Raw genomic sequence first — 15,189 nt, 5'->3', positions numbered from 1 at the left:
GCTATTCATACCCACATTAAATAAACAGATGGCGCATCAGTGCCACTTCTACTTTCAGGTTAAAAATCCTCCAAGCTTTTCTAACATACATATTCCATGCGTTGTGCTTAAATCTTTGACCATACGGTGTTTATCTTGTGTCTCATCAGAATGTAGTTAATTACACCGTTTCCCTTGAATAATGCAGTACTCACCACATAAGAGTTCTCGCCAAAACTGGATTTGATAAGGCAGGGCACAGTGGGCCTAGGATAAACTCCGGGAGCGCGGTTACAGTCTGGTGGAGCCGAGATTCCAGTTGAGGGCACTGGAAAGAAACATTCAGCCTGAGGACAGCCCGCCCACCTGAGGATCCAGGCCTCAGAGGCCATGCCTGAAAACAAAGAGACCAGCCAAGCTGCGCCTGCGCACTGGAGGCGTGACAGGCACGCCCACAGAGCAGCCAATCCCCGAGCGGTGGGGCGGGGCCTCCATCACGCTCCCCATCCTCCGGGCGCCTATTGGCCAGACCGCCTCAGTCACAACGCAGATTGGTCGCTTGTGCCTGACAGGGTAGAGGCAGGCTCCTGGCCCTTCACTTCACCTCAGCGCCGAAGGACTGGACTTCGCTGAACCTCTAGCGCTCCTGGGGACAGGGTGGGCAGTGCGACAGAACAGCGGGGAGGCTGACGGGAACGCGTCCTGTGCAGCCATCATAAACCCTTAGCCTGATGGCTTCAAATTCTAGGGTGGGAGGCCCGAAATCCTGTCAACTTTGAGTAACCTGAGTCCTAATCTGAAGTGGGCTTGCGTCTCGTCAGCTTCAGGGATTACAAGTCCCTTCACCCAGAGAAACAGCAAACCCCATACGCTGCGACCCTCAAATACCTAGATTAACCTGTTCCCCTCAGCCTGAGGCACCCTAAAAATACCACCCGCAGAGACACCATATTTCCTAAAACTCGGCGAACCTGAATACCTCAGCCTTGGAGCTCTTAAAACTCTTCCTCCTCAAGACCCTAACTGTCCTGCCTATTGGAGCCCTAAAGTCCCTTAATAAGAAACCCCCGATTTCCTCAGCCTCACAGATCCCAAGTTTTCTCACCTTGCGCATTCTACATCAGACAAAAGATCCCCACTCCCCTCTGTCTGAGGACCCCAGTTACTTCAGCCCGTGGGACCCAGATCTCCTCAAGCCGAGCGACTTCTCCCTTAGACGTAGAACCTACGTTATGCCCAGATTTTTCTGAGTCCCCAGGAGGAGATCCTCAAAACCCTTCTTGGAGAAACATTCCCTCAGCTGCACTGGAACAGAGCCCTGATTTCAGCCTGACCCCAGTACAGCAGTTAGGGATTTCCGGGTCTCCTCGAGAATCCCTCCGTTACCCACAGTCACATCCCTCCCAGTGCCTTCCCTCAGAGGGGTTGAATTATAGGGGAACCACAGAAACCAAATCTAGTTCATATTAGGCTGATCTGTCATATCTAGTCAGGATCCGTCCATCCCACCAATACCCTCACCCTGACTTTCCTCTCGCCTTACTGCCCTGGACACTCCACCCAAGGCAGGCAGCTCAGGTTCTGGACAGGGGTCTGGGCTATCTCAGCACCTTCTTCTTCCACAGGCACCTTGGCCTTGAGCACTCCAATGGCCATGAGGCCGAACAGGTCTCCAGAGGAGAGCACTGAGGGAAATGCCGGGAGAACAGAGCGGAAGCCCACGGTGAGCGGTGGAGTCGGCAAAGCTGGGCTCAAAGTCAGCTCTATAGGAAGGATATGGCGCTGGTCCCTGAAGCACCACAGACTGCTTGCCTTGAAAGCTGAGTGAACGTCCCTGTGACTGTACACAGGATGGGAATACCTGGTCCTGTCTGAGATGGTGGGGTGGAGTGGGACAAAACAGGACACTAGCTTCTCAACTGCTCTGTGTCCAGGGAGAGCTAGGAAAATGCTCAGTTTGTTCAGTTAAGGAGGACACAGTCGGGAAGGAAAGTCTTCATCCCTGTCTCACACAGACCATCCAGGAGCTTCAGGCTACTCCCTGCACAAAAGGTGGAGGAGAAGGCTCAGCTCTAAGGTCTGACTTAGATTAGTAAATCACTGATGAAATCTATTATTTTCCTTAGGCCAAAGATGCTTTCAAAGACATCTCCGTATTCTTCTCCAAGGAAGAATGGGAAGAGATGGGAGAAAGGGAAAAAATCCGATATAGGAATGTGAAAAGAAACTACGAAGCGCTGATTGCTATAGGTAACAGGAAGTGCTGGGCGCCTGTGAGCCTGGGAAACATGAAACAGGTCTTCACCCTCAGTGTTCACTTGGCCCGCTCTTAGGTGGCTTCACCTGCTCACAGTTCCCTTTTGTGTGGAGACTAACCTGGAGGAAATGTTTGCAGTTCTGTACCAGAGGGAGGGTGACCTGCAGTGCAGAGCTCACCTCTTGCCTTGTTCTATATTCTCCCAGCACATCCTACAGATTCCCTGACTCTGTGACACTTTCCATTGCTTCTATGCTTTGTTTCCCCTTCTTAGAACAAATGTTTTGCTTCTTTCCAGGTTTCAGAGCCACTCGACCAGATTTCATGCATCCCCGCAGGCAGGCCATCAAGCCCCAAGGAGATGACACTGAGGATTCTGATGAAGAATGGACACCAAGGCAGCTAGGTGAGAGGCCAGGAGCGTGTGGACGTGTCTTCCTGAAACCAGCCTGGGCTTAGGTCTCAACTACATCTCAGCCAGTAGCAAGGAAAACATAATTTTCAGCATTTCCAAGTGGCTGTGGCTGAATATTGACATTAACCTGAATGAAGATGAATGTATAGGTTTTCCAGTGTAATTCTCAAAAGTTTTATGGTTAATATTTATCATTATTTTTAAAAAGAATTATTTTTGCTAAACATTCTTAGTGAAAGGCAGTTAAAGATCCTTTAGAAATAAATTCACCAAACAGATTGGTTATTGGTTATTGGATTAAATCCCTTCAAAGTGGAAATGATTAACATATTATTTCAAGATACATTATGTATATATGTATATAAAATAAAACTCATGATCTTCTTACCCTAAGGTAAAACTAATTCTTTATTTTGATTCTGGGAAAAGGTTTGAGAGAACTATTTATTCTCCATGATCTTTCCCACATTTCACTGACCAGAGATGGCATCAGGTAAATAAAATGAAGTACACCTATTATAAAATAGAAGTAAGCAGCTCACTTCCTCTTCTGCTGCTCAGTTTAGAAGAGTTAATCTGCCTAGACTGGAGAAACAATGTAGATAGTTCTATGATTCTCCATCTATGGATTTCTGTTCTCCCAGATATTAAAAAATTACTTATTTAGTTTTGGCTGCACTGGGTCTTTGTTGCTGTGGACAGGCTTTCTCTGGTTGCGGTGACTGTCTTCTCATTGCAGAGCACGTGCAGGCTCTGGAGTTTTTGAAAAAAAAGGCTTAGCTGCCCCGCAGAAAGTGGCATCTCCCTGGACCAGCCATCGAACCTGTGTCCTCTGCATTGGCAGGCAGATTCTCATCCACTGTGCACCAGGGAAGTCCCTCTGTCCCCTTAGGTTATTAAAACTAGTGAAAGGGACATGAAAACCAAACATTTGGTTGTCTGCAAAGGTTTTGACAAAAGGAGAGACTCTTCATAGGGAATACATACGCCTCGGTTCACCATACGCCTGCTCGTCTTTATTTACCTTTTTAGCAGTTTCTGAGTGTATGGCACACCGCTGCTAACTATGTACACGTTAGTGTTAGTGGCCACAGTGCTAATCGCTCAGTCATATCTGACTCTGTGTCCCCATAGATTGGAGCCCACCAGGCTCCTCTGTCGATGGGATTCTCTAGGCAAGAATATTGGGGTGGGTTGCCATGTCCTGCTCCAGGTGATCTTCCCAACGCAGGGATTGAGCCTGCATCTGTTGCATCTCCTGCATTGCAGGTGGACTTTTTACCCCTGAGCCACCGGGATTATATATACACATTGCTGTACAACAAATCTGTAGAAGTGTTACATCTTGTGTGACTGAAGCCCTAATCCACTGAGGAACAATTCTCCAATCCTTCCTCCTCATAGCCCTTGGCAACCACGATTATATATTCTGTTTCCATGGATTTAATTTAGATACCTCAGAGAAGTGGAATCAGGCCATATTTGTCTTTTTTGATTGGTTCATTTCACTTAGTATAATATCATCAAGGCCCATCCATGTAGCATATGACAGAAATCTTTTTTAAGGCTTCAAAACATTCCGTTGTGTGCATGTGGATATAAGAGCTATAACATATATCTTATATATAATCTTTATCTTTTATCCACCAATGAACATTTAGAATGCTCACACATCTTGCCCATTGGGAATAATGCGGCAATGACTATACATGTGCCCACTATTTACTCATTATCTTGCTTTCAATTTTTTACGGAAACCCACTCTTGACTTGGATTGCTAGATCATACAGCACTTCTAATTTTCTGTGGAAACTCCATAGTCTTTTCTAGAAAGCTTGCAACATTTTACATTGCCAACAATAGTGTATAAGGGTTCCAATTTCTCCATATCCTTACCAAACTTGTTATTGTCTTCTTATACATATTGCCCATCCCAGAAGGTTTCAATTTGTATTTCCATACCGATTAGTAATATTGAGAATCTTTTCATATATTTGTTGGCCATTGTGTATTTTCTCTGGAGAATTGTCTATTCAATTCCTTCTCTCACTGTTAGTCAGCGCAGACTGCCATAACAAAGCAGACTGCATTCCTTAAACCACAGAAATTTGTTTTCTTACAATGCTGGAACATGGAAATTTGATATCAAGGTGCCATCATGGTCCATCAGGTTTTCTTCCTGGCTTATAGGTAGCCTTCAAACTGGTGTATGCTTAATAACCCCTTATCACGTGCAGATTTTATAAATATTTTCTACCATCATGTCGGTGGCCTTTTCAACTCTGTTCAGTGTCCTTTGCTGCACAGAGGTTTTAAGATTAATCTCATTTCTCTATTTTTACTTTGTTACTAATACTTGTGCACTTGGCACCATATCTAAGAAATCATTGCTGAATCAGTGTCGTGAAGCTTCACCCTTGTTGTCTTCTAAGGGTCTTATCAAGTCTTGCATAAATGTCTTTAAACCATTCTGAGTTGATTTTTCTTCAAGATGTAAGATGTTCATTACTTTGCATATGGTTATTTTGTTTCCCCAGCACCATTCATTACAGGGATTAAGCTTTCCCCATTATCTTGACACGCTAGATGAAGATCATTAGACCATGTATCCAAGAGTTGATTTCTGGCTGTCTATTCTGTTCCATTGATTGACATATCTGTCTTTATGCCAGCCAGCTTCCTCAGTGGCTCAGCAGGTGAAGAATCTGCCTTCAGTGCAGGAGACACAGGAGATGTGGGTTCAATCCATGGGTTAAGAAGATCCCCTGGAGAAGGAAATGGCAACCCTGTCCAGTATTCTTGCCTGAGAAATCCCCTGGACAGAGGAGCCTGGTGGGCTATAGTCCAAAAGGTCACAGAAAGTCAAGAAGACTGAGCAGCTAAGCACACATGTTTTGCCAAATCCACACTCTTTTGGCTCCTGTCCCTTTGTAGTGTGTTCTGAAATCAGAGGCCTCCAGCTTTGCTGTTCTTTCTAAGATTGCTTTGCCAGTTTGGGGTGCTCTGAGATTCCGTGTTAACTGTTGGATGGATTTTCTATATCTGAAAAAACTTCCATTGGGATTTTAATAGGAATTGCATTGAATGTTTAAATTGCTTTGGGTAGTATGAACAGCTTAATAATATTAAGCCTCTAAATCCATAAACATGAGACACCTATCAATTATTTATGTCAGATTCCTTTCAGCAATATTTTGTAGTTTTCAACATATGAGTCTTTCATCTCCTTAAGTTTATTCCTAATTACTTCATTCTTCTCAATGCTATTATAAATAAGATTCTTTGACCAGTGGCTAGGACTCTACACTCCCAATGCAGAGAACTTGCGTTCAGTCCCTAGTCAGGGAACTAGATCCCACATGCCGCAACAAAAGTCCTGGAAAAAACAAAGAAATAAAAATAAATATTTTTTTATAATTTAGCTCTTGAATATAGCTTTAAAAAAATAAAAAATAAATAGTATTGTTTTCTTATTTTCCTTTGTGCAATGGTCATTCTTCATGCATGGAAAGATATTTGAGTGTTGATTTTGTACCGTGCAACTTTCTCTGCAGGAATTTTGTGTGTGTGGATTTAAAGATTTTTCTGCACATAAAACCATGCCCCTGTGAGCAGACATAATTTTACTTCTTTCTTTCCAAATGGAAGCCTTTTGTTTCCATTTCTAACCTACATCACTGGTAGGAGTTCTAATATTATGGTGAACACAAATTTGATAATGGGCATCCTTGGCTTTTCTTCCTGATCTTTATCACTGATGACTATGATGTTAGAGGTAGACTTTCAATATATGACCTTTATTATATTGCAGTCACTTCCTCCTATTCCTACATTGTTGAGAACTTTTGTCATGAAAGACTATTAAATTTATGAGATATTTTATGAAAATCAGATGAGGCACGGATGAAGTTTCATATATTTTTTTAATTTTAAGAAAACTATGTAATACTCCCAGTGGAACCATGGGAGTTGATGATACAGAAATCATTGTCCATTCCTCCTTTGGTAATCATTGTCTTTGTCACTCTCTGGCTTAGAATTATGTGTCCTTAATTAGAATACCCAGAGTTTGGAAACATTTCCCAACCAAAACACTGATTCTCATCGTTTTTTAGGTAAACCTTCTTCGATGCCCTTCAGAGTGGAGCACAGTAAACACCAGAAAGTGAGTATTTCCCAAATCCTGTTGCCAAAATAACCTCCTCATGGATCGAGTCACAGGTGAGAATAGCAGAAATCACAGAGATCCTGGAGACCGCTGCCTCCCTGTCCTGAGTCTTTAGCACAATGTCTGATATCATCACCATCTTTGCAGTTAGTAAGAACAACAACAGTAGTAGGTTGTTCTGTTGTTACATTATTTTCATAATATTTTAGACTTCAAGTATTTTATGTGAATAAACTTGCTTAAACCTTAAATCAATCCTACAGTACCTATAAGTAGGTATAGAGCTATCACCATTATAGATACAAAAAAAAAAAAAGGTAAGAAACATTTGATTATATACCTGAGACCACAGTATCACTGGTAGTGTAATGTAAACCAATGCACGTTCTCTAAACACCTTACAAACTGATTAAAACTTCCATAGTTCTATGAAGCTTATTCATACATCTTTATATCATTCATCTGAGAGATGTTTGCAACCTCAGTTTTTTGTGCTTTGCTAGGGAGGCATATGCTAAGACATCTGAATAAGGGAAGCTTAAGGACATGCTGGGCAGTTTGTAGAGTGGACAGTCCAAGATGAAGAAGCTTAAAGATATGCTGGGCAGTTTGTAGAGTGGACAGTCCAAGATGAAGAAGGAGACAGGATCCCTACCTCAGAGCCTCCCACTCCAATATGAGGAAGCAACTTGAAACCCTGATAAGCCTCAGGTTTATGACTGAAAAGCAACAAATAAGAAAATAACAGAAGGACTTCACATAGATTACCTGCTTTTGAGTAGAAACTCATCATCTGGGCATCATTTCAAATGCTCATTCTTGTAGGAGGGAGTAACTACTCCTTCCACTGAGCTCTAATTAGCAACTCTCCTGTTTGTAATCATTTGTTTAGCCTGCCCCTGTGTTGTGAGGTTTGAGATCCTAGCCCACACCCATTAGTTCTCAGAAGTCCAGGCCCACCTCAAAGCCCCTAAGTGCCCCCTGAATGGTTCGTGAGTGAGTGACTCCACATTGAAGCATTCATCTAGGAGTAGAAAGGTCAAAGGTTGCTGAAGATAGTATCTGTGAGCTGCACTTGAAATATAGTGGCAGTTTAGGGAATAAATTGATACGTAAGTGATGTACGTTTACGTTCTTACTGTAGTAAATACTTCACACAACAATTTGTTGAAGGTTATTAAATTTCATGTCCACTATAATATTAAGAATTAGCCTGTATACCAATTCATGGATCAGGAAACTGAGTAGAACCAGCTAGTCATACAGCCTTGTTCGAGGAGAATTGACGAGACCGGCTACTTTAATTCCAAACATTGTCGCTAGGACATGGCAACCTGCAGCTTTCATCTCATTTTCTTTATTGTCTAAATATGTTTCTGCCGATCGTCTTTTCTCTTCTTAATCTCACTGCTTTGTCACCTTGTTTTCCACATGTGTTTTGTCCCCTCTGTAATTTTCCATTCGTCCTCGTCCGTCAAAGGGCCACTATTAAGAGAAAACCCCCGGATCTCTCTACCAGCCCTTATCCTCTTCCTTCCCTGACCTCCAGCTTTTCTCCCTGCCTTGCTCTCACTTTTATGCAGAAAGTTGAAGGGGAAGAACCTTAAGATATGAATTCTAGTTTTGATTCACTATCCACCTAGGTCCTTATTTTACACTCCAGTGTTCAGACCCCTTCCCCCCATATCGGGTATTTCCAAGAATTGTCAAAGTATTAACTAAAGTCATGCATGTGAAAACACTTCATAAAGTCCTAAAGAACTAAAGAAATGCATGTTGTCTTTTACTCACATGGAAGAGAATGTCCAGGGCACCATTAAGTAATGAATCTAGTTTGAAGGAATTGCCGGGAGCAGCAGAATCGCTGAAGACAAGTGGCTCCAAGCAGGCTCAGAATCCAGTGCCCCATCACAGAAAAGCAAGGACCCCTGGACAGCACCCCAGACAAAATGTCGGTAAGAGAAATTTGGGGAGTTCCTCTAATTAGTTGCTCTAATTCCTGTAGAAAAACTAATAAGCATGGCCTAGGTGTGTGGAAGGGACTTTGGGCAGGCGGGGTTTAAGCTGGACTGATCTGAGACATGAAGTTAGCACTGGGGCCTTGGGAAAATCTTATACAATTTCTGAGGTCCTGAATGCTATCTGTAAAGTGAGGATAAGGATACATGACTCATACAGTGCTTGAAAACCTTACATTAAATGCAAAAGTCTGACACCTACAAGTAGTTCAATAAATGCAACTGTGATAAGAGGAACCGTGCTTTGTTAGTGTTCATGCCCAGACCTCTGCTCAATGCCTTACTTGTCATGAGCCCTTAACACATATTTTCTGAGTAGATGTGTCGATGAACTCTTACCTAAGTCGGAAGGTTGGGAAGTTAAACCTACTAATGGGAAGTGCAGGAAGCTATCACTGAACTGGGCATCTGTGGTCAGTGGCGCCTCAGTCTCTTGAACCTGTAGTTAAAGGGAGAAGAAAGAAAATATAGAGAAGGGACTCCCTGGTGGTTAAGAGGTGAAGACTCCACGCTTCCACTGCAGGAGGTGTGAGTTCCATTCCTGGTCAGGGAACTAAGATTCCACAAGCAATACAGTCTGGCCGAGAAATAAGTAATGGAACATGAAAACATAAAATTACGAAAGTAAAAGTTTGAAAAATACATATAAGAAAATTTTAACAAAGTGTAGAGATGGACAGGTAGGAGATCTCACACTTTCTGATAAAATGGGACTAACTCCCCAGACCCCACCAGCCTTCCTTAGCTTCTATTCTCCATCTTAGAACTCAGAAGAAAGGAGACTGGAGTGAAGAGGTACAGTCTACGAGAAAGAAAGGGCCACGTGTACCAAGAGGTCAGCGAGCCCCAGGATGACGACTACCTCTGTGAGTGACCCCGCTGGCCCACTCACGGAGAAGGGGCAATGAGGCCTTGGTCCACTAACCTCACCTCACCATTTAGTCCACCGGCCATCCCCTTCCTCTATGACTTCGGGTGCAGGATCGAGGACAAATGTCATGAATGCCCTAGTTCTTTATGAAGGTCTTTACAACCAGAAACATCACTGTACCTCCTCTCATCCCTGTTCTCACCTCCAGATTGTGAGGAGTGTCAGAACTTCTTCATCGACAGCTGTGCTGCCCATGGGCCCCCAACCTTTGTACAGGACTGTGCAGTGGAAAAGGGGCATGCCAATCGCTCAGTCCTCACGCTGCCCCCTGGGTTAAGCATCAGACTGTCGGGCATCCCTGACGCTGGGCTTGGAGTGTGGAACGAGGCGTCCGATCTGCCGCTGGGCCTGCACTTTGGCCCCTATGAGGGCCAGATCACAGACGATGAAGAGGCCGCCAACAGTGGATACGCCTGGCTGGTGAGAAGCACCCGTTTCCCTGTCCTCTGGCCTCTAATCACTTGTACGTGGTGGTGGGTATTTCATGTCTACATATGAGGATGCAGATGGTGATAACACGGTCGGCAATGACACAGTCAGCCCTGTGTACTGTGTGCCGTGGGCGTGACCACAGGACTTCCATCTAAATGTCAGAGGAGAGGTGGGACCACAGTGTACAGACACTCATGTCATCTATTTAAAGGTTAGAGGAGAGGTGGGAACACAGTATACAGACACTTAGACCTCTCTCTAAGGTCAGAGGAGAGGTGGGAGCACAGTGTAGAGATACACAGAAGTGACTCCTCCCTTGTGGAGCCCTTGCCTTCAATGAATCAAGGGACTCAGACTTGGAATGATGAGTAAGGAGCTTACCGTGTGGTCCGACTGGCAGTTGAATCCATGCAGGCTGAAAAGCACCAATGACTACACAAGGAAATAGCTCTTCTATTGCTTCCTACCAAAAAAAAAAAAAAAAAAAGAGGAAAGCTTGTAACTCTTTCTCTGACCCTCAGATCACCAAAGGGAGGAACTGCTACGAGTATGTGGATGGAAAGGACACGTCTTGGGCCAACTGGATGAAGTGAGTGCAGTGAGTCTGCAGTGTGTAGACACTGAGACTCCCTCCATCCCACGCCCCTTTCCTTCTCAACCCGGCTCCCTCAAAAGCTTTCACATCTTCCTTACTCTTTTCCCTCAATACCATACTCTTTCATTTCAAAAGACACTAAAAAGAAGGAAATAAAAATATGGCATGTGCCGTCAAGATACAAGTCTATATGCTGAACAAAACTGGTGGACTTGAAAACAACTTGAAGCATCTAGATTCACCAGGAACACTTTAACTCACTTAGTGAACACTTCTCACGCCCTTTATCGTGCAGTTTAGACAGTGAACTTCGCTACTGAAGCAGATCACACAACCCACGTCCTTTTGGAGAACATACTGCAGACAGACATTAGCCAATTGATTTTAGGAGCAGTAACCTTATATTTTCTATCTTTGAGTAAATGCACACGCCAGGATGACCTAACACAAGAGACCTTGACTCTCTGTGGGCAAAAACCTCCTCAGGATTGGTTCCAGTGAGAGGTGGGCCCTGAGGCCTGGGAAGGAATGGGGGGCAGCTTGGCCCTGAGCAGGGCCATTCTCTGAGGGCCTCTCCTTTCATCAGGGCAGGCAGACAGTGAACAAACTATTACTGTTCCGTGTCTCAAGCTATATCAGAGCTCTCTCCAAGTATATGTGGGAGTGGGTGGGCAAGCGAATAGAACCCTGGATACACGTGGGGAGATGGCAGAAAGACTCGGCAGAGAAGGCAGGCTGGGGTGAGTGCTGAGGGCTGCATGTTAGCCAAGATGCACCAAGTCCTGTGGATGAAAGAGAACTTAATTCAGAGTTTAGAGGAGCTGGAAGTCACCAGCCTCACGGACATTCCAGGTGGAGATGAGTCTGGAACTGGGCTCCGGAAAATGGCTACTTAGGTAAGGAGAGAAAAGCATGGGAATTCACATGGCCTGGTCGAAGGTGTGAACAGAAGGTACACATGAGGGGCGGCCTCAGAGGCGGAAGGCAAGGAGCTGGGCATGGGCGGACAGAGGAGGGCACTCATCCCCTGAGGTTTCTTTCCCTTTCCCGGCCTCGACCCCAGGTATGTGAACTGTGCCCGGGACGACGAGGAGCAGAACCTGGTGGCCTTCCAGTATCACGGGCAGATCTTCTACCGAACCTGCCGGGTGGTCAGGCCGGGCTGTGAGCTGCTGGTCTGGTACGGGGACGAGTACGGTCAGGACCTTGGCATCAAGCGGAAGAGCAGGGGGAAGAGTGAGCTCGCGACCGGGAGAGGTGAGTGTCTCCCCTCTTCCAGCACCCCACCCCATCCTGGGAGCAGCCGTGGTCCGATTTCGAAGCAGAGGACAATCCAGTCCTAAGTCAGTTGAGTTGCAATTAAAATGCCTCAGAATTTGATTCTTTTCATATGACTGTTAGGAGAAATTTTATATTGAAAATGTTAGTTCTAATTTTTAATATTTCATGCAAAAAAATGTGCAACATCACCTTCTGCTAAAAGGCTGAGAAGCAAAAAGCAACATTTCGAGCACCTACCACCTCTCTGCCCTTTATTTGTTTCTTCTTCATTTCCTCCCATTTCTAAGCGACACGTGTACAGTGATGCGCATTCAGTTCCTGTTCCAGTCTTTTGTCATGTGAATTCACGCTCTGTGACAGACGGGGCTCCACGCCCCGAAACAGACAGAACCACTGCCCTGGGGCAGCAGGGGCTTCACACCAGACAGGGGCTGGTGCTGAGGAAAACCAGCGCAGGGAACGTGCCTCGGGTCAGCGTGAGCAGAGGGTGGGGTGTGGTGCAGGACGGTGCGACAGGGTCTCTGCAGAGATAAGACCTGCGGGGAAGGATTCCAGGCAGGGGAGCAGCCCGTGCCGCAGCCCCAGGACCGGGAAGCGAGGCCATGCCAGGGGTCGCAGGAGGAAGCACAGAAGGAGAGGAAGGAGGCTCGACGGGACACGGAAGCCTCAGGGCCTGTGTCCACGTGCAGGCCCCAGAGGTCCTCCTGGGTGACACAGAACAACCGCCAGGCTTTCAGCTGCAAGCAGCATGGTCTCTGTGCTAAGACGATCCTTTGGTTCACTTTTGGGAAGAGGCAGTAGCGGGGAGTCCCCTCAGAGATCAGTTCATTGCCAGACATGAGGGGAGAGTGGGCTGTCTGAAGATGCTTGGGAGTGAGGGTGTGAAGGGTCTGACTGGACATGTATATTTAAACATGGATTCCTAGTGCATGTTAAGTGGATTAAGCCTGAATGAAATAAATGAGGTATGAGTACTGGTGAGGCTGGAGAAAGGATATGCCTTTATTTTATGATTTATGGGAAACTGAGAGAGGAGCAATTTGTGAACCAGTTTGGGCAGCAGGAGCCAGAACTGTAGTCAGTGGGACTTGGGCCGCTCGGTCTCATCCAGGCTCAAACCCACTTCCTGCAGAGATCGGCACAAAGGCTGCTCTTTGAACAAGGAACCACAAAGTCAGAATTAGCCACACCTGCTCTAACCACCCCCCGTGCTGCCTCCCATATGCAGAGAGCTCCAGGCCAGGCTCCCCTAACTTAATAGACCCTTTCCCCTCACAGGGAGCCACTCAGGAAATTCCACCTAAGTCATCAAGTCTTATCCCTCAGTAGGGTAGATATCTGGGGCCACTGTGACGTGACTTTTCAGACACCTACACGCGGGGAAAGTCCCTGCAGATCCATCTCTATCAGGAGAGACGCTGCCTCTGATGCAGCTGGAAGGTCCCTATCTGGGTGATAGGTAGAAAAGGCCCTTGACGCCCACTTCCTGGATTTCTGTAGATGTAGAGAATACGAGTGGAACGGGAAAGTGGACTGTAAAGGTACTTGATGGGAGACAGATCGTGCACTGTCAACACTTAGATGATGAGTGGGGTGGGCCTGACCATGGCAAACCAGCTACCTGACCAAAAGCTTCCTCTTTCAGCAGAACCGAAGCCCAAGATCCACCCAGGTGCGTCCTGCTCTCTGGCGTTCTCCAGTCAGAAATTCCTCAGTCAACACATCCAACGCAGTCACCCCTCCCAGACCCTCCTAAGACCATCTGAAAGAGACCTCCTCCAACCAAAGGATCCCTGCCCAGGCAGTCAAAATCAGCCATATTCAGATCCACACAGCCCGAGCGACAAACCTGAGGGTCAGGAGGCCAAGGACAGGCCCCAAGCTTTGCTGAAAAGCGTAAGGCTGAAGAGGATTTCAAGGGCCTCTTCCTACTCACCCGGAGGACAAATGGGGGTTTCTGGGGTGCATGAGAGAATGAAAGACGAGCCCAGCACAAGCCAGAAGCTGAATCCAGAGGACACAGGCACATTGCTCACGGGGGCAGGGGTCTCAGGGATTATGAGGGTCACGTACGGAGAGTGTGGGCAAGGCTCCAAGGACAGGTCAAGTCTCATCAGTGATAAGTCTCTTCAGCGAAGCTTCAGTGATAAGTCAAATCTCATCTCACACAAGAGGACACATACAGGGGAGAAGCCCTATGTTTGCGGGGAGTGTGGGCGAAGCTTCACCATTAAGTCAGTCCTTATCAGACACCAGAGGACGCACACAGGGGAGAAGCCCTATGTTTGCGGGGATTGTGGGCGAAGCTTCAGTCAGAAGTCCCATCTCATCACACACCAGAGGACACACAAGGGGGAGAAGCCCTATGTTTGTGGGGAGTGTGGGTGAAGCTTCAGCGATAAGTCCAATCTCAACAGACACAAGAGGACACACACAGGGGAGAAGCCCTATGTTTGTGGGGAGTGTGGGCGAAGCTTCAGTGATAAGTCCAATCTCATCAGACACAAGAGGACACACACAGGGGAGAAGCTCTACGTTTGCAGGGAGTGTGGGCGAAGCTTCAGTCAGAAGTCCCATCTCATCTCACACCAGAGGACACACACAGGGGAGCAGCCCTAAGTTTTCAGGGAGTGTGAGTGAGTCATGACAAACCCTTAAGCTATCATTCAGTTCTAAAATAGATTACTTCTCAATAATGTGTGCTGGTGGCCCTATTTGCCATATGATCAATTATAGACTTCGCAATACGATCCGTTCACTCAGACCGCAACATTAACTGATTCTTCAATCACGCCTTTTCCTTGTTACAATACTCATTCTTGTTACCACTAAGAATCTCTTCCAATTACTTACTGGTTGAGAAGGAGCAGGGATTACATCCTTCCTGCTCATTGGATGGTGGTGTGGACGGCAGGTGCAAACACGGCGGCACTAGAGGCATTTTTGAATAACACCTCAGGCGCTCAGCTGTGTCCGACGCTTTGCGGCCACATGGACTGTAGCCCACCAGGCCCTCAGTCCATGGGATTTTCCAGGCAAGAATCCTGGAGCGGGTTGCCATTTCCTTCCCCAGGGCCAAAACTCCTCAGCGAAGCCCAAAGACTGACTGGAAA

The 15,189-nt window shown here is 46.1% G+C and overlaps 1 pseudogene; it reads left to right on the top strand.

The window, feature by feature from the left end:
- Positions 1 to 1,633: 1,633 nt before the first annotated feature.
- Positions 1,634 to 14,695, top strand: LOC136161893 (histone-lysine N-methyltransferase PRDM9-like; annotated as a pseudogene).
- The last annotated feature ends 494 nt before the right edge of the window (positions 14,696 to 15,189 follow it).

This window comes from Muntiacus reevesi, chromosome 2, assembly GCF_963930625.1.
Source record: "Muntiacus reevesi chromosome 2, mMunRee1.1, whole genome shotgun sequence".
Classification (NCBI taxonomy): Eukaryota; Metazoa; Chordata; class Mammalia; order Artiodactyla; family Cervidae; genus Muntiacus; species Muntiacus reevesi.
Note: the sequence above shows the minus strand (reverse complement) of the source record. Positions and strands in the feature narration are given on the sequence as shown.